This window comes from Ambystoma mexicanum, chromosome 1q, assembly GCF_040938575.1.
Source record: "Ambystoma mexicanum isolate Mex_15411 chromosome 1q, UKY_AmexF1_1, whole genome shotgun sequence".
Taxonomy (NCBI): domain Eukaryota; kingdom Metazoa; phylum Chordata; class Amphibia; order Caudata; family Ambystomatidae; genus Ambystoma; species Ambystoma mexicanum.
In genome coordinates, this window is record NC_090922.1 from 814,511,242 (window position 1) to 814,537,841 (window position 26,600).

A 26,600-nucleotide genomic window follows, 5' to 3' on the forward strand; every position below is an offset into this window, starting at 1 on the left:
TGCGCAGCACGTGAAGAAGTTTAGCACTAGGTCTATTTAAGACTGGCCGCAAGCGTCAGGCAGAGGCAGTACGCCATTAAGCAGAGAACATTTATTTGTTTTGCTGATGCTGCACCGACTATGAAATTAAATTATGGAAGTGTACAGTTCTGTCGGCACTCACTGAAGTGACTAGTTCGAATTACCATGTGTGAAGTGAATTAATGGAATTGGGCCTCAGAACCACGTTAAAGTGTGATGTGGAATTTATTTGTGAACAGTCCCAGACACGTTTGTATAACCCTTGCATTTGTCCATTTCTACCTATAGCCAATAAGCCATGTTTTTGCTCATTCCACCGTGATCCTTTATTTACCCTTCAAAGAAAATTAGCTGGAATGAGACAGTTGTTTTTTCAAAATAGCAAACTTGGCCGCAGTTTTATTTTCACAACAACACAATTACTGCACACATTTAGCAAAATTAAATCTGTAACTGTGGCTCTTGCTCCGAGTTCAATACACCTGCTTCCCCCAATTGCACCAAGTCCATAGTAGGCCCAACTCTCCCAACCCTTTGTGCCTGAGCCTACCCTGCCCTTTCAGGTGTCCGTGGGTGAGGAGAGCGCCGTTTCTTTTGGGGGAAGCTGAGCCCTTGTTACCACCAGACGCCCCTGCCGTTAGGCTCCCAAGAGGCGCTGGTCCGAGAAGAGCGAAGACCCTTCCGGCTTCCTCCTGGCTCATTCGGAGTCTGTCTCTTGTGCTTGGTTGCCAAAGAACCACCACGGCACTTGGTGGGTTACCGTCCACCGTGGCTCCCCCTTTCTCTTGTTTCCTTTTTATAGCTCCAAGAGCTTTGTACATATATTCCAGTAAAAGAGTTCCATTCCCATTGCTGACAGATGAACACCATCTTTTAGAGAGTACTCATGTGATTTTAAGTTGATCGGGCCATGTCTGATATGTTGGAAGCTTCTGCCCCTGCAGAATTTAGAACATGGCGCAATTCAACTTCTTCCTTGATATTTCAATTTCCGAGTGGTTCTCAACTCCCCTCCATTCTGGCCTGGGAATTATCTCCGACCACACGATCTCCATCTCTCCCAGATGCCCCGATATCTCCTGTAATGAGAGCATCATGTCCCTCAACAAGACCCCCCTCCCGAAGCTAGTCAAGTCGTTCCCCCACAAATGGATGACCAGCACGGCGGGACTCTGTTGCTTCCCCAGCAACTTCCGTATCAGCCCCTGCAGCTGCGCCCACTTCATTCCCGGCACCCCATGCCACCAGATCAGATACTCGCCGGCCGTAAGCTCCTCCTACTGCAGTGACCAGCTTGCCCCGGCCCTTGAAATAAACAAGTGCCCCACCACCCACACGCAGCGCCCTTTCCTCCGCTGCGAAGCTGATAATGAGAAGGAGACGAGAGGTGGCATGTTACATTACATTTTCTCCGGCCTGATGTATCTTTTGAAACAACCCGAAGACCACCTACCTAATTACTTGATTTCCTCGGCCCGTAGACCCCCCGCTGCTGCAGAGGTGGCCGCCCCAATCCTAAAAGAGTGAGTCCTGAACTGCCCTTCTGTCAACCCCGATTTTGCCAATGCTAGATTCATCACTTTCTTGAACTGGGAGCGGCTCAAGGCGGACCCATCCCTATGCAACAGTAGCAGAGCACACGGGTCCGATGGCAGCCTTTGTTGCAGGAAGCTGGTCAAGGCCTCCACACGGCAGACTAAGCTAGCCTGGATGGCCTGCAGTGTCAAGGTCACCCCTTTCACTTTCTGATCGGTCTTTGACCTACGCACAAAGATGGTCACCTGGCTGCAAGTTTCCTGGACATCCCTTAATCGCAAGAAACCAGCCCCCTTGCCTCTTTTGTTCTCATGCACAAGCTTGCTCACGCTGAGGGCCCCAAAGAATGCTACTATGAAGGCTGCTGTGAATAACACTCTCTCCGCATTACTGTTGCATATTATGTTCAGACATTCAATTAAACCATGCAGTTTCACCACTTAGATGGGCCGCCTATCATCAGGCTTCAGTACTGTTTGCTTGGCCCAACCTCTAATGGCCAATGCGATGTACTGCTCCTTGGCGGGGTCCCTTTCACCCTGAAGTTTGGCATAATGAGCTATCGCTGCCAAATGATATGTCAACCAGGCTCTGGTTTTTCCCATCTTCCACCACCAGCCCACATAGGCCCGCACTGGTAGTTCTCTCTGCCCTTCTGACAGTACGTCCCTCTGAAATGCTGTGAATCATTCCCAGCAAGCCCTGTACCTTTTTGCTGTGCCTGGTGCCAAGGCTGTGTCTATCAGAGAGCTCATATCACCCCAATCATCCCCCACCATTGCTCCTTGAACGGGGACATCACCTTTCTTGCTTCTGGACAGTTGCCTCGGAACCTCTCCCACTGCAAACGAGACAGAGAATCAGCGGCTGTGTTTTATATGCCAGGGATATGCCATGCCCTGACCTCGATGTTCAAGGCCAGTAGGCTCTTAGTGAGTTCCCTGAGCAATTTCAACACCCTTACATTGTTTGATGACCCCAGATTGATAATCTGGACCACCGCCAAATTGTCTGACCATAAAGACACCTTTTTGTTCTCCAGTTGGGCCCCACATAGCTTAAATGCTACCACAATGGGAAACAGTTCCAACAGCGTGATGTCTTTTGTGATTCCCTTCAGGTGCCACTCTTCTGGCCATGCCTTACCGCACCACTTGTTCCCCAGGACCGCCCCAAAACCATGAGACCCAGAAGAAACAGTAAACGGCTTGAGCATTTGACTGCTGGCCCATTCCTGCCTCCAAAGGAGCACCCCATTCGATTGATCCAAAAGTTTCTCCCACATCCGGAGGTCCTCTTTCACCCCAGATCCCAACCGGACATGTTGGGAAGCATGCTGTAGCCCCATTGTATTTAGCTCTATACCCCTGGCAAACACTCTCCCTGTGGGTGTTACTCTCCCAGCGAAATTGAGGTTACCTGCAAGGAACTGCAGCTCCCTCAAGGTTGCTTTGCTCTTACCTTTCAACCCCTTGATGATCTCCTTCAATTTCTGCACCTTGTCTTGAGTGAGCCTGCATTCACCTTTCACTGAATCGATTTAAATCCCCAGAAATGTCAGAGTTGTGGCTTGGCCTACCGTTTTCCCTTCTGCTAATGGGTCCCCCATGCTCCCCATAAAGCCCTGAAATGCCGACATGAGTGCCCTGCACTTTTCGGTCCCCTCTTTACCAATGAATAAAAAATCATCAAGGTAGTGCAGGACCCCACCCTTCCTCACTTTCTCCATCAATGTGAACTACATAAAGGTGCTGAATGCTTCAAAGTACGAACATGAAATGGCACAGCCCATTGCCATAAAAATACTTGTCATCCACCTTGAACCCCAGTAAGTGGTGGCTTTCCTTGTGAATCCGCAACAACCTGAAGGCTGATTGAATGTCTGACTTTCACATTAGAGCCTCCCTCCCTGCAGCTTTCACCATCTGTATTGCGTCATCCAGGGAGGCATACTACACCCTACACAACTCCTCTGGTATGCCATCATTCACAGATAGTCCTTCTGGAAAGGAGAGGTGGTGAATTAAGCGATAGTGGCCCTCCTCCTTTTTGGGCACTAACCCTAAAGGTGACACCACAAACTTGTCCAACGGGGGGGAGGGAGGGAAACGGGACAGCCACTCTACCCAGCTTAATTTCTTTCTCGACTTTGTGCGCCACAACCTCCAGTGCTGACCGTAGGTTGGTTGCTTCCTTCACACCCTTGCTTCCTGTAGCAGGGATCTTGAAACCCCACCTGAACCCTTGCCAGAACAACTTAGCATCCGCCCTGTTATGATATATATTAAGAAAAGGAGTCATGGCAAGGAGGTTGACCGGTGTAGGTAAACTTGATTTAATCGGCTTCTTCTCTCTTACCGGTTTAACAAAACCCACAACCTCAGGTAATCCCTCATTCTCACTTTGACCTCTCTGTAGGCTTGCTGCTGCAAATTGGTTGTGCCTGGTTTCCCCCGCTGATGTTTTGAACCCCGGGCCCTTGCCTCCACCATGACAGCCCCTGTTGTGTTCCTGGTGGGGAAGACACTTGAGACAGTTGACTACTTTCCCCCCCGGGCCGGTGCTAGGCAAACCATCTGACTGAAAACCACCAGGTGGAATTACCCCTATCTGCCCTGCCACACCTATGGGAGAAAATGCCTGGTATATTCCCCTTCCAAGCCCCCCTGATCCCTGATTCAAGGTCTGTTGATTTGGCATACCACTAACATTAACCACATTTCTATTCACATCATCATTAACATTCAATTTCTGACCGTGCCCACTTTTACCCCAAGCCTGCATGCACTGCATGAACATACCTTTGACCATCTCTAGGGATGTGGTCGCCTCCACAGCTACTTCCACTGGTCTGGTTACAGGAGTTCTGGGTGTGCCACCACGGTTCCCTGAAGCCTCAGCAGGTGTAGGTGCCGGTAAGGCTGCATCATCCTGCGCCCTCCCTCTCCTTCTTGGTTTTTTGCCTGCATTGGACTGTTCCTTGTTTGCCTTTGCCTTTGCCGTCATGGTCCCTTTTCTCTTTTTCATCTGGACCGCTTCTGTCCTCGCCATCATCCTCTTCTTCTTCCTCCCGTATATCCACCTCAGCCAGTGGCCCCTTGCTGGCACTATCTTGAAACATCAAGGGGGAGCCCCTTTCCTGGCTGGGCCCATGTGTGTCCCGTCCAGTTTGGACCACCAGTGTGCTCATCCAATCAGGCCCATGAGTTGCTGCAGCCAGTCTTGCCATCTCCAGGAAGGCCTCCAGATCCATCCTTCTGTATGTCGAGTAACCGTCCCTGTTAGTCTGTTGTTGATTCCACTCTTCAAGAGCCACAAACCCTGGCTCCTGCTGCTGCCGGCTCTTAACTGCTGTCTGGTGCCTTAATCAAGCGTATCTTGCTACTCGCGCCAAGTTTCACCCTTTAGCAGCCCGGGTTAAACTGGCTGTGATTCTTAAAAGTACTTCCCCTCTTTTAAGCTGGCCGGGCTCACTTTCCCCCCTGGGTGGCCCGAGTGCGATTGCCCGCGTTTTTCAAAGCAAAGGTCTGTCAGCTTTTTCCCCAACAACCTGGGCTTTTTGGAGGGCCGGGTTCCCAATATCCCAATGCTTCCACCCTTGGGTGGTCCGGGCTAGTTCACCCGTGAATTCCAAAGCTTTTCACCCTTTTCGGCGGGCCGTGTTTGCTTAGGGACGGTGCTGCGTGACCCTGTGCCCCTTGCTGCTTCTTACCCGGACGCTGCCTTCCTCCCCTTTATCCTTTGGTGCTGCTTCTTTCCTCCGGCGTCCGCCCCTCCTCCAGCGACGCCTCTCCTGCTTCATGGCCTCGCAGCTCTCGTGCTTCCCCTCTGCTGGTCTGGCGTCGGCCACTGCTTCCGGGTTCCGGCGCCTCTCACTCCTCCTAGCAGCTCTGCCGACGCTATTGTTGGGCTTTCCTCCCTGCACCCCGCCGCACTACTGCCCGCTCCTCAGCTACTGCTGGCGTCTTGGCTACGGCACCTCTCCTCACGATCCCGGCCCTGATCCTGCTCCTGTGCTTCCTTTCGTCCTGCGCTGCACTCTCGTCCCGGCAGCACTTCACGATGACCTCGAGGACAACGAAGAACCTCTCCTGCAAATGGAAATCCTCTTCACAAAACAAAAATCCTCTTCACTCCGACAGGGTGGGCATCCTACTGCAGGTGCTGGATGCTACCTGTCGTAGGACTCCCGCTCGTTATATAGGGGATTACCCCACCCCTTCCCATTGTTCGCCCTTCGCGGGCTTTGCTAATTTTGGCGCTGCTTTGCGCCTGAGCCCTCCTCCTCCCAAAAGGGGGGAAGATAGGGGAGAGGGGTCAGCAGTGAAGGACCATGCACGGGTTACCGGGCCGCCTCCTCCATTTTCTTTTCACTTCTCGTCGACAGCTTCATTAGTGTTGCAGCTGGAATGTTGGATAATGGTGAATACGAAAGTAAATTAAGTTATGAGGCATAGTCCTCAGGTCATGCATGGCTAGGTCATGGGAATTAGGGCTTTATTATGAGTTTTACAAGTATAAGGAATAGCGAGCGATACAGTGGTTTTTCAGAACAAAGGTAACAATGATGTTAGAGTGTTGGAGAAAATGGTGATGTTTTAAGCAGTGAGATGTATAATAGTGATGCAACAAGTAATGTGTTAGGATGATTTCTTACATACTGGTATCGCTGGCAATCCAGTGCCTGATCACCTCTGCATAGCCAAGTGTCCTGTTCACCAGTCCTATTTGGTGAGATGCATATTTTAAGTGCATATGTTATGATTTATAAGTAAAGTGTAATCGTGCACATTTTGTGGAGAATAATGAAGTGCATTAAGAGATATTATGTTCAGAAGGCACAGGCTCTGACCAAGTGTGATGCTTAGTGATAATGGAAATGTAGACTTTGAAAGAGATGCAATGTTTAAATATGTAATAGTGAATTTTAATTATGCAATGAGTATATTGAGTACTATTGCTAAATCTGGAAAATGAAACATGTGACTCATTGTGTGCAAGTGTCCATAATTGATATAATGTGGTGTGTGTGAGCATATGAGACACAAATTGTGAGTGTCTATAACTGGTGATGTAATAAGTGTGAAACTGAGGCATGAGACCCTGAAGTGACTGGGCACACGTGAGGTTTTAATCATATTTATTTGAAGTTAATCATTTACATATATGGTGATATAAACGGAGTGGCAGATCAGCTGTCTTCCTATCTCCAACCATCAGCTCGTTCTTCCCTCACCATTCCAAGCCACTTGTTCCCATTCTGGAACGGCACCCCCACAACACCAGGTTCGCGATACTACACATTCTCCTTCTTCCACAAGACACTCCTCACTCAGCAAAGTCCAGCATGTGTCTCGGCCTCCGATAACTCCTCCCGAACCTTGAAGTTGATGCCAACATCATCCTCGAGGTAACTGGTACATCTGGCAAGGATACATCTTTCTTTCCTTTACACACTCCACCATCAACCTTCGTACTGCCATCACCAGACATGACCATCACTCCACCATTATTCCAAACTCTCCCATCCTTCATTCTTACCACATGTTTAAAAACTTCAATCACTTTGATGGGCTTAGACCATTCACCACCATCAACCCTTAGCACTTCTGGCAACTTGATCCTCACCTAGCATCCACCATGGGGAACTGTAGCTGCTTGGAACCTTCTGTTGTCTTGCAAAGACTTATTGCTAAACTGGCTCTTCCTGATCTTCTCTTCTACATCGCCCAGAGTCACCTCCATACCCAACACACCACTCATCCACCACAGAAACAATTTGGTGTTAGCTCTCCTCCCCCTACTGAGCTCAAAAGGAGATACCCCAGTTGTGCTGTGCGGGGTAAACCTATGTGCCACAATAGTCATCCTCACCACCTCTTTCCAATCCTTCCCATTAGACCAAGCCCACCTGATCGCTGCCTTTATCACCCTGTTGTATGTCTCCACAATGCCATTGGTGTGGGGATCGTATATTGCACTGGTTTTGTGTGTGATGGACTTCCCCTTAAGATATTCCACCATCTCCTTAGATGTAAATTGGGTCCCATTATCAGTCAGAATCTCCTCCGGATAACCCTCACGACCATACACTTCTTCCAAAAATTCAACCACCCCTCTCGTAGACACACTTGACATCATCTTCACCTCCGCCCATCTTGTCAACATGTCAATCACCACACACAATAAGTCTGATAACCTTCACTCCACACAGGGCCTAGAATGTCAATAGCTAATTTGTTCCAAGGTCTGTCCGGTACATCTGTGAAAACCATAGGATACCTTTCACCCATGCATTCCTTATCACAGTTATTGTAAAGGATACAGTTTCTGATGTTTCTTTCGATATGCAAATCGCATCCCAGCCACCAATACGTATTCCTTATCCTGCGCTTGTTCTTAACAATGCCCTGATGGCCTTCATGTCCCAGTTGTATAATCTTTTACATGATCCCCTTCAGTTTGTAACCTCTCATCAGGTAATAATCTTGAATGCATTCCTCATCCCTCACACCCCAACAACCTTTCTGCTCCTACTTCTCGAATACTGTTAATTGGCACAACACTTTAATCCAGATTTTCCATCATAAACAGCATTTTGGCATCTTTACTCATCTCATCCGACCATTCCTCCTTTGATATGGCCAAATTGTAAATCTCACATATCATCTCTTGTTGTTCCTCTCCATCTTCTTCCTCACGATTGGTCATCCTTGACAGACAGTCCGCCGCATAGTTCCTCACACCAGGAATATACATTATCTCAAAATGAAATTCTTGCAACCTGGAGACCTATATCCTTATTCTGCCTGACACCTTATCCAGGCCTTTGGTAGAAAACGCCTCCACAAGAGGTTTATGGTATGTGTGCAGTTCAAATTTTATTTGCCAAACAAAACTTCTAAACTTGTTCACTGCCCACATTAAGGCACGGGCCTCCTTCTCTATCATTGCATATGCCTTCTCCGCTCACGTGATGCAAATGCTATGACCTCCTCTTTACCTTCATGCACCTGTATGAAAACTGCTCCCAAACCAACATTACTTGCGTCCGTTGTTACCACTGTGCGTCCGCCCCGCACATAATTCTTCATTGCTGGTGCTGTTCTCAAAGCATTCTTGATGTACAGAAATTCCTCTTCACATTCTTTACTCCATGCAAATTTTCTGTTCATTTTCATCAAATCCTGAAGCATCACTGTGTGATCGGAGAAACCTCGCACATATATTGATTAATACTCGGCCTTGCTCAAAAATGTTCTGAGCTGTTCTCTGCATGTGGGAGTGGCCATCTCTTCAATTGCAGTTGTCAACTCTGTCTTCGGCGCGACCATCCTTTGATATAACATGCCCTAAATACTCAATTTCTTTCCTGTTAATCTTTGACTTCTCCTTGCTGAGTGTCATTACCACCTTATGCAACTTGTTAAAGACCTTCTCTAACCTTCTGTTGTGCTCTTTTTCAGTGTCGGCATATATAAGAATATCATCTTGAAAGAAAATGACCCCTTCATCCTCATCCGATACATTATCTTCTGGAAGACTGAGGCCGCCGATATTAATCCAAAAGGCATCCTCCGATATTGATACAGGCCCTCTGGTGTGATAAAAGCTATCAGATGTCTCGACTCCTTATGTAATTTTACCTGATGATAGGCAGCAGTAAGATCTAATGTAGATAAAAACTTGGCAGAACCCATGGTCGAAAGCAGTTGAATATTGGGCAATGGGTGTCTCTCTGGGACAATGCATTTATTAAGCTCTATCAGATCAATGCACACCCGCACTCTTCCTGAGCTCTTCCTCACGATTACTAATGGCGACACCCACTCTGCAGCATCAATTCTTTCTATTATCCCTTGATCTTCCAGCTTGCCCAATTTTTTTTTTTACTTCTTTCCTCATAGCTATTGGTATATTTCTTAACTTATGTGCCACAGGCCTGCACCCTTGCTTCAATTGGATACAATGTATGAAACCTCTGACACACCCAATTCCTTCACTAAATATTTCTCTTCTCACTTTTCCTTTATCCATCTCAACTGACTCCAACGCATATACTGATTCCTCCGCACTGGCATCCAATCGTACCTTGAGTGAACGCTGGTGTGTCCAACTCAGTAGTGGTGACGCTCCCTTCTTTGAGACATACACCTTTCCTTCTGCTGATCTGTGTTTAAACCCTAGCATAGCCTTGAACCAACCCATGATCTCAATTTTAGCACCCCCATAGGCTCTGGGCTTAATGTTAACTTCATGTACCCACTCTGGTCCAATTTCTCTCTACACCACCCCTGGAATCAGTGTATACTTAGCCTCCGAGTCTGCCATCATCTTGATCGGATTTCCCTTCACCATTATAATGGTCTTCGGGCTATCCACTTCTTCATCCACACCATAAACTGCTGACACACATTCCTCTCCTTCATCATCATCTTCATTCCCAATCCAATTCATATTATTTGCTCTCCTCCTACAGCACTTGGCTAGGTGGCCTCTCCCATTACAATTCCTGCAGATTATCCATAAAGCAGGGCAGTCCTAAAGCATGTTCTGATGCGACCTCTCCCTCATTGGCTGCTTTGAATTCAGCGAGCTTCTATGCCATATCCTCGATTGTAACCACAACCTCTCATGGATTCTCTTGAATCTCGACTCTCTCCACTGTACTTCGCAAACGTGGGTACTCTCATGTCATTCTTCCTCCTCATACTGGAATTGGAATTGTCCACATTGTCTACAATGTCCTCGTCTGCAGTTTGCAGCATATTGACTGCTTCCTCTGACTTCACTGAGACTTCCTTCACCCTATATTCTAGAGCCCTAACACACTGTTCGGTATGCTCCACTTCCTTGGTAATCCGTAGCACTACATCTAAAGGTGGATCGACCTCGGCCCACAGTCTTTCACAAACCTTGTCACATCTACATTCTAACATGAACTGATCCCTTAATCTCTCTTCCAACTATTGACCAAACTTGCAGCGTCTGGCTAATTTCCTGAGAGATGTTATATATTGCTCAACACTCTCCCCCTCCTCTTGTGTCCTTTGTCCAAATTTATATCGTTCCAGAATGGTGCTCAGTTTCTTTTCATAATGTTTGTTCATTTTTACAATGCATTTTTCATTCTCATTCATATCCCCACATTCTGCAGTTGCAAGATCAGGCAGATCTTCGTATTTCTCCTGGCTGGCTGGACCTAGACAATGCAAAAATAACAATTTCTTTCTTTCAACACTATAATTTGTGCCACACACAACATTGGCATAATGTTCTAAAGTTTTTTGCCTCTTCTAGGGCAACACTGGTTCCCTTTACTTCAGTCAAGAACATAGCAGGTGGTGGGACACTGTGTATAGACATGTCTCCAGCCCCACCAAATTCAACCGTCTTGGCTGCCTACTTTCTTTAATGTATTCTGTCAGTATTTGGTATTTTATTTCTGCTGTCTTCCCTGTCCTTGCACTCCACACTGTTAAGCTTACTGTCTTTATGCTCTCTCCCTCCAATCTGTATTTGTGAGGCCCTTCTAATGCAATCCCAATGTTTTTAATCCACTGGGACGAGTAGGAGCAGAATCGCCTGTTGTGTGCTTGCTTCCTTACTTCGCCTGGCCTAACAAAATGGCTGCACGTCGCGTGATGACGTCACCTGACACAGGGTTCTTTCCTCTAAAACTATAACGGGTGCCTCAGGCGACAACCACAGGGCTTCAATTTCACTTCACTGCACCTTAACGGCTGCTCCATCCCACCTCCAACGCCTTTCGCTACACTAATCTGATTGTGGGTGGCAGCCTGGGGCTTCCTCACCTTGCATAACACTGCTGCGGTGACTCGTTGCAATCAGGTCCTTCCGCCGCTTCCACCATAGATTCCTCATCGCCACTTGTAGTGACTGGGCACACGTGAGGTTTTAATTATATTTATTTTAAGTCAATCATTTACATATATGCAGATATGAACAGAGCGGCAGATCAGCTGTCTTCCTCTCTCCAACCACCAGCTTCTTCTTCCCTCACCATTCCAACCCATTCTGTCCCATTCTGGAACGGCAGCCCCGCAACACCAGCTCCACAATACTACAGACACATATTGTGCGAGTGTCCATGATGTTATGATGTGTAGTGGGAGCATATGAGACACATATTGTGTGGGTGTCCATAGCCTTTGGAAAATATGAGGTGCATATTGTGTGAATTTCCATAATTGGTTCTGGAGTGATTATGAACATATGAGACGCAGAATGTGTGCGTGTCCATGATTGGTTTTAGAGTAGTGAGACACATATATGTACAGAGTGTCCACAAAGTTGTTGAATCTTAAAAATTGAGCAGTTGAGATCTTAAGAGTTTATGTGAAGTCACATGGCACACATTGGAGATGGACTAGAGCATAGTCAGATTTTTGGCATGCAAGGAGAAGATGGGTAGTGATGTCAGTTTGTGACAAATGGTTAATATACTAGAGTGATGTCAGGTATTGGCATACCAGAGTGATAGCCCAGTGTCAATTGGAAATTTTGTTTAATCATGATGCACAAGTAGTGGTCATGTGGTTGAGAAGTAATATGAGTACATTGGTGATGTGACAAACAGACAGTAACTTTGGTCAAATGGTTGTAATGGAGGTACTCACAGGAAGGTTGACACTTGTAACAATACTTTAAAAACGTTCTCATATAAAGTGTTTAAGGCTTGCCCGCAAGCATGTGGTTTTCCCCATGTTGTATTTCCATCCTTGTATGTGTTTTCCCTCAGGAGAAGAGATGGTTGTTATGGTCGTTGGTTTGACACATTGGACTTAAGTTCTTAGGTTGTTGCTTTGTAGCGTTTGTGAGGGGTGCTGTAGGATTATGTTTTGGTTTGTGAGAATGCTCCTAATTGTGGAGTGAGGTTGTCTCAGGGGTGGCATACCTCAGGCTAGGGAGTGGCAGTGCCTAACAAACAGTGTATTAGTTTCTTTATGGTGCTTGTGAATGTACATTTGTTCTTTTGTTCATGTTCTGAGCAAGGTGGTGCTCAGGAGTGGCAGCCCTGAGACCCTGGAGTGGGAGTCCAGGGTAAAAGTAGATTCTGTTTATTTTAGAGTGTGTATCCTGGCACGTGTAGGTTTGGAGTATTATTCTGACTTTTGTTTGTTTGTTTTTAAGGAAGGAGATGCGTTGTAGCTATGTAACTATGTTGGTTGTGTGCATGAGTTAAGAGACCTGATGGAATGGAATGATGTATGTGAAACCCGGGGTGTGCTTGGTTTCCAAGAATGATAGTTGAGGCCTTGGAGTGATAGAAGGAACCAGAGAGGATGCTTATGCCCTGTGTTTCATACCTGTAACTGTGACCAAGAATAAAGAAGCATTTCTATATTCATACCTTCCTAGGTCAGTCTGGTTCCTGCTTACCTGGCCCAGGGTACATCAGAATGCCCATCTTCTCCCTTATCTTACCTGCCTTATCAATGCTTCACTCAATAATTCTTGTTTTCCTTCTCTCTTCAAACATGCCCTTATTCTCCCTATCTTGAAGAAACCATCCCATGAACCCTTTGTTGCCTCTAACTTTCATCCTATCTCTCTTCTTCCCTTACTATCTAAAGTTCTTGAGTGCGCTGTTTACTCTCAAGTCTCTACCTATCTTAATCTTCACTCTCTTCTGCCCCCACTTCAATCTGGATTCCGCCCATCCCACTCCACTGAGACTGCCCTCTTGCATGTCTCCAATGCTCTTCTCTCGGCCTGACACTCTAAACGCTCTTCTGATCTTATTCTCCTTCATCTCTCGGCAACATTTGATACTGTTGATCACTCCCTTCTCATTTCCACCCTTTCCACTCTTGATCTCTCTGGCTCTGTTCTTAATTGGATTTACTCTTATCTTTCTCACCACTCTTACTCAGTAACCTGGGCTGGCAAAATCTCCCCCAACCCCTTCTTTATGGAGTCCTTCAAGGGTGGGTCCTTGGCCTCCTGCATTTCTCACTGTATACAAATGTAGTTCAAAATTGGATATCATCATATTTTCTCCACCTCAATCCTTCGAAAACGAGGTTTTATGTTTTCCTTCTACCACAATCCGTCCCATGCTTTCCCCCTTCTTCTCTTCCTTTCTCCCCCTCGGCCTACAACCTGGGTGTAATCTTTGACCCCTCTCTCTGTTTCTTTGTGCACATCTCTTCCATTGCTCTATACTGTCGCTATGCTCTTTTCAGTATTCACCATCCTCGGCCCTATGTCTCCTTTCATGCCACCAAGCTCTTCTTTGCTGCCTAGTTTTCTCTTATATCGACTATTCCTGAGCACTTCTGCTCTTCCCTCCTGCCTCTCATCTTGTTCCTCTTTGCTCTGTCTATAATCCCTCCGTTAATCTCCTCTTCTCGCTTTCCGCTCGGCCCATTAGTAGATCCTCTCTACTCTATCGGCCTCATCACGAGTTGGGGGATAGCCCTTAAATGCAGCGGTAACGCTATTACCGCCGCATTTAAGGGTCCACCCAAACATGAGTCTGGCAGCATTTACCCCAGCTTCAAGCTGGGGCTAAATAGGCCATCAAAATGCTAATTTTCGGGCACAATTATCGCAGTGCTAATTGCGCCGAAAATTCCCCATTGGGTCCAATTGACCCAATGGGGAATGGGGACTACTCATTACCGGCCAACTCCGCGCTAATAGCGCCAGACCGAGTGGCAGTAACGTTATTAGGGCTGGCGGTATCCCGGCAGTAACACCTCCGGGATACCGCCCAACTCGTGATTAGGCCCTTTATCTCTTCTCCCTTTCAAATCTCACCTCCTTTATAATTTTCTCACCATCATCTTCAAGTGTATCCATGGTCTCGACCCCTTTACCTCTCTTCACTTATCTCACAATACTTTCCTCCCTGTGTTCTTCACTCTCAGAATCCGTTTATTCTTTCTGTTCCTAAACCTCTGTGTGGTTCCTCTCTTTTCCGTTCCTTTGCCTTGCTTGCCCTGTGAGAAACCAGAAGGTGTCTCACCCACTAGGCCCCGGTACCTGTCATCCACGTGGCAAGGACATGGTCATCGCTTTTGGATCCAGTTCCTGGTGGTGGATCAGTGCGGGAGGATCACCTGGGTGACGGGCCTTCGGGGAATGGGTGTGGGACACCGGAGGGTGAGTCACAGTATCCCCTTCCTTGTAACACCTTTTCCCCATCCTGCCAGGTAGAATACCTAGGAACTCAACTCCCCCACCCTTTCCCGACATGAATACTTTCTCACTGAGAGTTCACCATGAGTGACATTTGACTAACACCAGAGCTGTGTACCTGACATGTCCCAACACCATGGTCAGTCAAGGTCAGGCAGTTACGGTTCATTACACACACCTGACTTCCATCACACTTCCCCACATGGATGAAAGGCGGAGCATGAAAGCACACTCTGAGCAAGGCAAACACATGAGGAAACGGCAGTTCCAAGATGGCAGTTTAATAAAAGGAGAAAGATAGCGAGACCAGAGAGGTTTGCAAGGAGGGAAGTACCTTTGACCTGTAAAGACCATTGCTTTCATGAGCCTTGGAAGGTAAGCAACCGAAGTCCAGGAACTAAGGCTTATCAAACCTGCACAGTATGCCGCAGGTACCGGGGGCTCTCCCGCATCAATAATCAAGGCCGGGAGGAGCGATTGTCGCTGTGGTATTGTTCATGGCTCCTACAACAAAGCGGCGTCAGAAAAGACAGTAGAGCCGGTGAGTCCGAGAGACTGATACCAAACCAGTTTGTGTTTTGAACCAAGGTTGCAAGTGGCAACATTGTATAAAGAGAACAGTGTGTGAGGCATTTGGGATGAGCGACACAAATACAATTGAAAGCCAAAGGAAGTTGTTGAACTTCATAATTGAATTTTGGGATGCCAAGAAAAGATACCATACACAGAGTTGTCCGGCGCCACGCGGGTGCTCATTCGAAAGTCTCTGTTAGGTTTTCAACTGATGCTGAATGTGAGAGAAACGAATATTGAGTTCGAAGTGGTCATGCAATGGGTCAAGCTAAACCCTGTGCACATTCAAAAGTCTTCGATAGTTCACTGTACATCACAATTGGTCTGAGCCCGGCTGAGGGAGACTAATTGAACGAAAGAAAGGGACCTGAGTCCAGCAGAGGGGGATCTCGGGTGAACGGCGAGTCACCCGAAATAGAATACTCTGAACCATGTTTTGAAAGGGATCTGAGCCCGGAAGAGGGGGATCCAACATTGAACTTTTGTTTTGAAGAGGATCTGAGCCTGGCTGAGGGGGATCAAGGGTGAACACCCAAATTGAATACTGGTGAAAGGAAAATAATGTTTGTGTGTTGTTTTTGGTACAGCTGGCCCTCTGCTTCAAAAGACTTGCAAGAAGTAAAGAGACTTGGACACAGAAGGTCCTGAACTGGGAAAATTGAACTGTACCCACATGCTTCAGAAACCAGAGTGTGTGCTTTGCTTGAGTAACCCGTCTTGCCCATGCTGAAAACGTGGGGAAGTGAGGCCAACGGCCCGAGAATCCTGACATATTATTTTGTGAACCCTTCTTTCTTTTTCATGAACATTACCCCACATTATTTGTAAATTAGTGGTAAGGATTGGCAATAGTTTTTTTTTACATTGCCCTTTTTCTTTTGACACAGTACCACAAGGAGGACTGCATTATTATTATTTGATGAGATTTCCTGGGAACCTTACTTCAAATGGGCACACACAAAATAATGTCCAGCCTCACACCTGGGTGCTGAACACCACAGTGACTTTGAAGTGCAGGCTTGAAAAGGGAGTTGAGTTAGGGCAGCCAGAATGGGAGAAGTGGACCTACAATATGGGTCCACCATCTTGTTTTTCTGTGGGTCTTTCCTTCTCGTCCCTTCCATTTCCTTTGGTTTAAGGCACTCTGAGTATGATGCAAGAAGGCAAGGGACACTTATTACAGCAAAAGGGGTTGTGCCCTCTACAGCAGGCTTTATTTTGTCCAAGTAAAACAAGCTGTTGTTCCATGGAAAATGCACTGTCACATAGAATGAAATCAGAAAAGGAACCAATAACCAAGATCACACAAGTGACAGTCACGTGTTTAATCACAAGAATCTGTATTTGCCAATACCTGCCTATGCCGACATGTGTTTCGACCACTTGGGGTCTTTTTTTTTACAAAACAACTTGTCTTGCTAATGTACAAGGTTGGTACAGGCTTGTGAGACCATAGATAATACAGCGTGAATAAGCGGGATAGACCTGTGCACCGCACAAGCCCTCAGTAGCCGTTATTGGTCTAGTGTGACGTCATGATGTACATACATTTAAAACAAATCCAATGTACAAGTATCTCAAACAGAACAGTCATATAGCAACAAGTCAGTATTGTTATTTTAATGGATCCCACTGGTAAGGTGCCGTCAGTAGCCTCCAATGATATCTGTGAAATGGTAGCTATCAAAAAACAAACGTCTCCCCATATGCGTTTGGAAAGTCTGGTGGACAGTCTAACAAGGATTCGATTCCCATTGGTGGGCTATAATGACTGTATACCAATTATTGACAGGGGTTATGTCATAATCCATTACGCTGAGATTTACAGCTACCATTTCACAGACATCATTGGAGGCTACTGACGGCACCCTACCAGTGGAACCCATTAAAATAACAATACGGACTTGTTGCCATGTGAGCTTTGGGATACTTACCTGTACATTAGCTTTTTTGAAGATTTATGTACATTATGGCATCACACTAGACCAATAACGGCTCTTCAGGGCTTTACCGGTGCACGGGTCTATCCCGCTTATCCACGCTGTATGATCTATGGTCTTACAAGCTTGTACCGACCTTGTACATTGGCAAGACAAGCAAGAAGGATTGTTTTGTAAATAAGCTGTGCCTGGAAAAAGACCCCAAGTGGTCAAAACACGTGTCGTCATAGGCAGTTATAGGCAAAGACAGATTCTTGTGATTAAACATGTGACTGTGCTTATGTGATCTTGGTTATTGATTCCATTTCTGATTTAATTCTATGTAACAGCGCATTTTCTATGGAACGATAGCTTGTTTTACTTGTTCAGATTAGGTTGGGGTAGCCTACCTGTTCCATTGGTTTGCAGCAGTCCAACCCAATATATCCATCAATAGGATTTGTGTTTGCCCTATCGCGCATTTACCTGGTACCCCGCAATCCTGTTTATGATTCTGTCCAACCCCCTGTGACCGTTAACCTTTATAAGGAAGGGGTATCCAAATCTTTATTTGATTCATTCCTGGACACCAATAAAAATACATCTTTGGGTGCATGTGGGAGTGCAGTCCATTCCAAAGTCCTCCACCATACAGGTGAAGATAAGTGATATCCAAGTCAGAAGAAAGCTCTGCTGCCTGACCATCCCAGGGCACATTCGGGCCGATACACTGAGGGCAAATGCCTGCTACTCTGACCACTGCACTGGAGATGAAGGAACTCCTGCAGCTGCTAGCCTAAATCCGTGAATTGGGAGGGCAGAGTAAGAAGGATGTAACTTGTCCTTGAGCCCCTGTATTGGGACTCCCAGTAACCAGAGTCTCTAGAGCAGCTGGAATCCTGTTCACAAAGCTTTGAACTGCCTTCTAACAGTGTATGGTGCCCTTTGAGCCGACATGTTTTGACACTTCACGATTTAAACATGCTTGCCTGCATTTTCGAACCAGCTCGACACTGCAACGCACCAGCAGCACTCATCACTGCGTCAGTTCAAACACCGGCTCCTAGCTTCAGAAGCCTTTGACTCACGCACTTCTTTGAGCACCAGATCAAACCAACAGGACCTCACTTTCACAATCAATCAGAGGATTTTAACCCCAAAATATTTGCCCCGCACTGACCTGGTCCAGAAGATAGCTGCTATGAGAAATTCCCCTAGTGACTCTGCGCTCTATGAACTTAACAGAATGAATAACACAGTCCCCCAATGGAAACCCTCTGGGGAAGAAACCCCTGTGGATGTGGATCTTTCCTGAGAAGGTGAGCAGAGCCGTTCTTCCTAGGTACTGAAGACAACCAGTCTGTAGTTATGGCGGTACAGGCTGGTGTATTTCTAAAGACAGAAAGGGTACATGTAAGTAGAGGCTCTAGGCTGGTGTAGCGTAGCAGTGTTAAGGACAACAAGTAACCTGAAGATGGAGGCTTTGAACTTCCATGGCAAGGTAGAACCGCTACTGAAGGCTGTATAATTACAGGGTGGTCAGCAGGAGTGGGAGCGCTAAAGAATGCAGTGTGAAAAGGCGCAGAGTATTAAAAAGGATTATACCTTAGTGAAGCACTTGCATAATGACAGCTGACTGTGTGGTCTGTGTTCAGAGGCGTGGGAGCTACAAGACTCTTGAAAGGGCAAAGAGAAATTAGAGAGAGGTCGTGCGAGCAATAAACAAGAACGCGAGGAAATGTCAGAACCAGAAAGTTTTGTACCGTTGCTAAGCAACTGATCAGCGTGGGGTAGCTGGAATCGAAGGCTGACGTGGCGTGTGAAATGGGAGTTGGAAACAGAGCTGCAGATTGCTAGGAAAGTATAACAAAGGTTAGAAACGTAGTTCAAGATAGGTCAGAAGTTTAGATCAAAGGGTGAGCGCGAACTTACGGAGTGCTCACTGGAGAGTAGCGACGCAGAGCTCCCTCGATCAGGATCCAAGAAAACACTTCTGAGAGCAAGTAATGGGCGGGGCCTCGGCCTCAGAGAACAGAAGGAATACAATGCGGCCAAGACTACTGCTGCCATCTTGGGAGAACCTGGAGAAACCATGGCAGCGTGATGTCTCCTGCTCCAAAGAGATCAACACTGTCTCTGGTTCATGACACACACCTCAACCTGTTTCAAATCTCGACTTGAACCGATGGAAGCCAGGGATCCATTCATTGACTCGACCCAGCGGTAACTTCTTCTCGAACCGACTCGACAGCTAACCCGAGCCTGTTGGGCGTTTCGAACCGCATCGATTTAAATGTTGCATTGAACTGCACAGAGCCCTGTCTCGAAGCTGACTTGCTTCCTGGATCAACGTGATTACAGCATTTTGAACCAGGTTTGACTGCAAGGATAGCGCAAAGATTCCAGTTCAGCTCTGTTGAATGTTAGAAACCTGAAGGTGTCTCCCTAGCTAGTCCCCGGTGATCTGTTATGCAGGTGGCCAGGACACGGCCATCGCTATTGGATCCAGTTTCTCGGGGTGGACCAGTGAGGAAGGATCACCTGGATGGGGCGTCCTCAGGGAGGAACGGGTGAGACGCGGTATCCCCCTTCTTTCAACACCTTTTCCCCATCCTACCACGCAGGACATTCAAAACCACTGCCTCCCGCCTTTTCCGACACAAACACTTTTGCACGACACACACGAGAATGGACTAACACCAGAGCCATTTATTTGACATGTCCCAATACAAGCGTCAGGCACAGTCAGGCAATTGATCAGAATCACACACACCTGACAGACCTTTCCCTTCCCCACATGATAAAAGGTAGAGCAAGAGAGCACAGTACGAGCAAGGCAGACCGCACAACGAGACAGCTATCCAGACCAGGCAATTAAAGAGTAGGAGAAAGGCGGCAAATATCGAAATGCAAACGAGGAGAGACACGACCTTGCCCTTTTTTGACAAAACCCCACGAAACCTCTGCAAAGGAATCTTAAGACCGAGGACAGTAGCCCAAGTGTGTTGCAGTAGATGTCAACGGTACACACAGCATATTGACGTTGTTAAGCCGGAGTGAGGGAGACTCCTGCTACCGTGGTACTGGCCTTGACTCCAGCTACTAGAAAAGCCAAACAGTTTATCACAGCCAGTGTGTTGATGGGAGAACCGATAAGAATGGGGCTGTGATGAATGAAAGTCGCAAAGTGGCGGAACGAAAGAAGTTCAAAGAACTGTAAGATTGAAAAGGGGGAGACTAGCTGCAGAAGGGGATCGCACCACGTGGGTGCTGCTCCGAGAAAACCTGCTCCATCCCCATATGAGTGAAACTACAGAAACTTGAAGGATGAAGGAGAGCCACCGCAAAGATAGGTCAAAGAGGTCATACAGGCAGTCAAGCAAAATCTCCATACAGTTGAAAGCCTTTGACCTAAGAACTATAAAAAAAAGCAAGGGAAGTGAATCCCATAAACATTGAAAGTAAATGTGAATGTGAAGTTGGCAAGAGTGAACCCGGAAGAGGGATGCTGACGAAAAGGGGGCAAAGTCTCAAGTCCCAAGAAACAGTGGGTCTCATTACGAACATTACGAGTTTGCTCACGGGGGCCGCTCTGCACGCATGGTCAGACCAGATGTGCAGAGCGGCACCCGCGAGCAGACCAGGGTGGTTATGAACGGTACAGCTGCTACCATCCTTCCCATTCCCATTGAGCCCTATAGGGGCTCAAATGGGAATGGGGACGTACCGGGTCTGGGTCCTGCAAAAGGGAATTACCGGGCCCTCCAAGGTCGGAATGCCCCGGTAAGTCCCCTTTAGCGGGAACCGGACCCCCAAGGGCATGGCTACCCCCAAACTCGTAATGAGGCCCAGTGTGTTGACAAAGGTGAACCCGACCGAGGTATGTCCACTGGAACTGTTGAAAAAGTCATTAAGATTAGTGAATAAAGGACAAGCCATAGTGAACCCGGAGGAGGGATGCTGAAAGTAAAGAGTTAGCGCCTGGGAGAGGGGGACCCAGGGGTGAAGAATCCTCACCTGAAGTAAAACCAGGAAACAAACGTTCATTTTTGTTGAAGGATTTATTTGTTTTGTTATTGAATACGTCAGGCCCTTGAAGGCAAGAGACTTTCAAGTGAAACAAGACTTGGCCATCGACGGCCCTGATAGCTGCAAGTGGAACTGTCATCATCTCGTGCTGGGGAAGCTCGAGAGTGTACTGTGCTCCAAGATCCCACTTTACACCATGCTCAAAACGTGTGGAAGAGAGATCCAAGCTACTGCATCATGATATATTGTGAACAGTTCTTTCTTTTCTTGAAAACCATCCCACACCCTTTTTGTGTTAGTTGTAAGGTTTGGCAGTAGGTTTCTTGGTATAGGCCCTTTTTATTTGACACAGCGCCTCTAGGACTCCCTTATTCTCATTTGATGGTCGACGCTTGCTCCCATCTTAGATTTTGGTTTAGATTAGGTGTTTTTCCAACTTGCATACAGTTTAATAAACACCCTTGAACTGTGATCACTTGTGTCTGTCTTTACTGTTGCCACCATGAGTTCCTTACATGAATCACCCAAGAATAAGGCACTGTTGAGAAGCCCCGTTCCCCTGGTCCATTTTCTGAGGCCATAGTGACTTTTAAGGATTTTATTGCACTTTTTCCTGAAGACATATCCTCTAAAGTGACATTGCTGCAATTGCTTGCCTGATCACCCCAGTTCAAGTACACAGAGTCATATTCTCTACATTCTCTGTGTTCTTTTCGCGTGCCTGTGTTTTTATTTGTTTTCTATTTAGTTTTTTGCATTTGTTGTTTAACCAAAGTATGCATATATTTGTATTTATGCAACCTTGATTGGACATTAATTTATTTTGGGATTTATACTATTGATGTTTGGGTTGCTACTGTAATCACTTCTCACCCCTCCTGAGAGTGTAGCCTGCCCTCATTATCACAAAAGGCAAAGGAAGTATACCTGTCAGGCTACGTCTGTTGTACCTTCATGATTGGGTTCACCGCTGGTATTGTAGTAGTTTGGGGGTGGTTTAGCCACTATTCATTCCTGTACTGCTGTCATTTCATCCCACGCTCCAGGTGGGAAATGGAGGATGAGAGCAGGCTTGTAGGTCCTCTTTTCTGAATCCCACTTCTAACATCATCTTCCACAATGCCAAGTGAATTTTGCAAAAAAGTGCAACACCTGAGCTGGATTAATTTAAAACTTTTTTGGGGGGCTATTTACAGAGCGGGCTGTGAGAATGTAAAGGGATCTAAAAAAAACATGATGTTTTGTTTTGCAGCAGCAATTGTTTCTTTTAGAATTTTCCAAATAATAATTTTCTCTGGGATCTTCCTAGGCCGCTCACAGTCTGGGTTTTAAGTATCCCCACACTTTATTCTTGATATTTCTGCTTTCTTGGCTCCTTCTTCTAGCTATTGTTTTGACAGTGAGACCATCCCCTTTGTCTGTGGTGAATTGGCAAACACCAACTGGTGCAATTAAATGTCACACCTGGCGCACGTTTCTACAGCAGTCCAGAGACGCAGCCACACAGGCAGCCAGCCATCAGGCTAGTTTCACCAGGTTTATTAGGTGTCTCACCAGAAACAGCCCCTGTTTCACCAGAGTATACCAAGGATTCTATCATATCAAGTTTCCTTAAAGGGGCAGCATGATATTGTGGTGTTAAGTGGCACGTCCCTGCCTTCCAACCAACGCTTGGTTGGGTTGGCCCTTTGGCTACCCCAACCAGCACCCCAAGATAGAGCCACAGGACTTTCGTCACAGCCCTCTTTCGCTTCCCAGCCACCATACCCTTACCCCCATGCCACCAGCCCATCACACAAAGGTAATATTACCATATGTACAAGATTTCTGGGAAGATCCCAAGAAAACAGCACATTTTCTCCTGATGTTTGTCCCAGAAAGCCTTCCAGATTCCAGAGATAGAGGTAAGCTTGGAAAATCTGAGAAGGTGTTCCCAAAATAATGTTCACTTTGTTGACAATGAAGCACAGCGGTAGGGTAAAGAAAAGCACACAGACTTGAGGTTATGGTACTGGGCTCTGCACCTGGCCTCCTTCCTTCATTCTAGGTCTTGCATTGGCTCAGGGCGAAGGAGTTAGATGTCCTAACAGTAAGCGGAGACGTGTTTTTGTGTCTTGGGGAGGGGGGGTTGCAGGGGAGTTGAGGGAAAGACAAATCTACCCACGCACACACGGCCACACTCATTCAGACAACACATGAACACAATTCTTTTCAGAATTACCTTTTTTTTATACCCAGTCCCTCAACTCCACCTCCATATCCTCAAAAATGTGTTCACAGGAAGCACGAGGGGAAGTTCTTCTTGACTGACAACATTCCTACCCAAGTCTTACATGTAACCTGGTTGAAAAGAGGCACAACCTAGAGCTGTGCTCAAACCTCAAACCTAAAGAACTAAAGGATGCATAAACAAAAAGCCTGTTACCACAGTGTCCCCACCTAGAGACATCACACTGAAACAGGTTGAACTTCCATGAGTGGACGAGGCTCAAGAAGATTGAAGTCACTCGAGCTTTGCCTGTAAACTAACAGCAGGATACGCCTCAAGTAAACAGTGCACAGGACCTACTATTAACACAAAGTGGGATTTTCTCTTGAAGTATTTAACACCTTATGTGATGTTGATCCCAATCATAAAGTCTGTAACCTATTCTTACAGGTCCATTTCTGTCATTGTGACATCATATCCTATAAAGTAAAGACTCAACAGAATGACGAAATGAAACATTTCCAACACCTAGTCTTAAATCCTCAGCCTCCCGCCTATCCTAAGCAGAAAACACAAATGTTCTAAGGACGTGCCTAAAGTAAAACACCAAAACCTAATTTTCAAAAACCAGCCATATTATGGTAAAACAAAACATACATGTTCTTTTGGGAAGATAGTTGTAGTGGATGCTCACAATCTGGTACTCCTTGAGGCATTCCTTCTTTCAATTTGTGACTCAAGGCCACTCCCAGGTTTCAGGCATCAGGATTCTCTCTCATTGAGGCTTCTCCTCATGCTCATGACCTTCACAAGGCCCAGTCAGGCAAAGGTTTGTATTCAGGGTCTCCGGCTCAACAAACAACATATTATCAAGACACATGTGCAGAGGTAAACCGAGGGGAAGATGGCAATCAACATTAGGATCATCCTCTTCCTCAAAGCAATGACTTGCAGATTCAGGAACCCCATGCATCCACAATAGAAGGGTGGATAAAATATTTCTCCTATGCATGGGAGGACATAATATCGGACCAGTGGGTGTTAGACGTAATATCCAAGGGGTGCTGCGTCAAGTTAATTCAGTGTCCACGCAGTCTACCACCGCAGGACATACAAATGTAATGTTATAGTGCATTTGTATAGCGCCTTCTGTACCATTGGTATGATTGCAAAGCGCTGTAGGTTGAACGCCCTCGGGACCGTGCTTGGTCCGTATCATTTGAGAGAGTGGTGTACCATATAGTGCTTGGGTGCACTTGGTATGTGAGCAGTCACTGTGGTTTGCGCGGGTTGTCTGCATTCTAATGCTAAGTGTGGTGCAGTGGATGTGCGAGATCACTGTAATGTGCGCAGCAAGGATGGTGGTGTCCGAGTCAGCATTCTCGCTGCCGTGGGGCATGAGCAAGAGATGTGTGCCGCTAGGCCGATTTTATTTCTTGGGGTATAGCTGCATTCTACCAGGCTGTTGAGGTGTTCTATGAGCGATATAGCTATGTGTGCAGCTAGGCCGAATTGATCAAGGGGTGTAGCTGGGTTTTGTTGTTTGTTGATGTAAAGTGGAGAGTGAGCATATTGGTAGGAATGAGTGTCTGTGGTCATCGATGGGTTGCCCCCTACTTGGGATGCTTTCGGAGTTCGGTGCACCAGGCGTATCTGCCTTGGTGGTTTGTGGCAGTGGATTTCAGAGAGAGGTCAACTGGCTGGTGAGGGTATGTTGTATTGTCTCGGCTGTGCAGTCCTTTTCCAGACGGTCTGCAGTCGGACTCAGTGGGCCCATTTTCGGGGTCCTTTGAGGAGTTTTAAGCTGGGTTGTTGGGTGCTTCTTGAGTTATTGCATGATTCTCCAGAGAGCTTAGCCAAGCATAGTTACTTCTGTGTCTCCGGTACAGGGTTGTAGGTTCTAATTCCTGGGTAGGCAGGGGTCACCTCTATTGATTATATAACACGAGCAATTTGTTTTGGCGGATTAGCAAGGTGCGTGCGGCTCCTTTGGTCCATAGGCCGGCTTCTGTGCCCTGACTGCTTCTGCATTTCCGTGGTGACATAATTAATTAATTGGTCAGCCGTCTTCCGTGGCTCTTTTGTTGCATTTCAGGTTAGAGCTGATTCTCAAAGGACATTGGCCATTGGAGGATGGGTTATGGCCTTTGGCGTACCCCATCACGGATTTGGGAAAAGCCACGTTTTTACCACTTTACGGAAGTCCATGTAGTCCTGGTTGTGTCAAATATGGGGAGGTAGCGAATTCCTTAGAGTAGGTGCCAAGGTGGAGTAGGCTGATCCTCCCAAGTCTGGCTAAGTTGGAGGCTGCAATCATTAGCATGAGGGCTGTTCTTGACCTTAGGGTGCATGTTGGGTGGTAGCGCATGGTCTTTTCTTGGAGGTATGTTGGGCCGGCCTTGTGCACTGGGTGCATAGGATTTTAAGAGTGGCCCTTTGTCCAATAGGCAGCCATTGGGGGGTGCAGAGAGCAGGCGAGATGTGGTCTCTTTATCCCAGTGCTAGGAGGAGTTTAGCAGCCGCGTTTTTGACTCTTTGGAGTTTAAGTTGTTATGCCGGAGCACCCAGGTACATGGAGTTTGCATAGTCCAGTCTGGACATGGCAATTGACATAATAGAAGTCAATCTGTTGGGGAACGAAAGATGCGTCTCAGCACCCTAAGGTGGTAGTGACTGGTTTTTAATACATTTTGATCTAGTGGGACAGGGTTAGGCCCAAGTCCAATGTGCAGCCAAGGTTTTTGACTGTGTTGGAGGTGTGGTGGGGGGAGTGCTGAGGGAGGGAGGCAATGGGACTGGTTGCAGGAGTATAGTTGTGTTGCCACATACCATGATCTCTGTTTTCCCTGGGTTGAGAAGGACGTGGTTTCTAGTCATCCATTGGTCTATATCACTGATGGAAGCTGCTAGGTCGGGGGGATGATCTGTAACGCTCACCTGGTATCCACGGGTACGTCACTCAGCCTGTTCTGACCTCTTACGACCTTGAACCCTTCCCTGGAGTCTACTCGACTGGAGACTGGGCCTGAAACACAGGATTGGTAGAGTTTAACTCCCTATTGTCTCTGTGTGCTTGAACCCCTTCTTCCCCGGGGTCCAACCCTTCCCTTTGATCCACAGCTCACCTTGTTTTCTTGGAAAGTGTG

General features: G+C 46.8%; 1 protein-coding gene across 2 annotated transcripts in view; it reads left to right on the forward strand.

Moving 5' to 3' along the window:
- LOC138537035 (2-5A-dependent ribonuclease-like) overlaps positions 1-26,600 on the forward strand; it is a 392,082-nt gene that overhangs the window by 160,986 nt on the left and 204,496 nt on the right. The gene's annotated exons all lie outside the window — the stretch shown is intronic.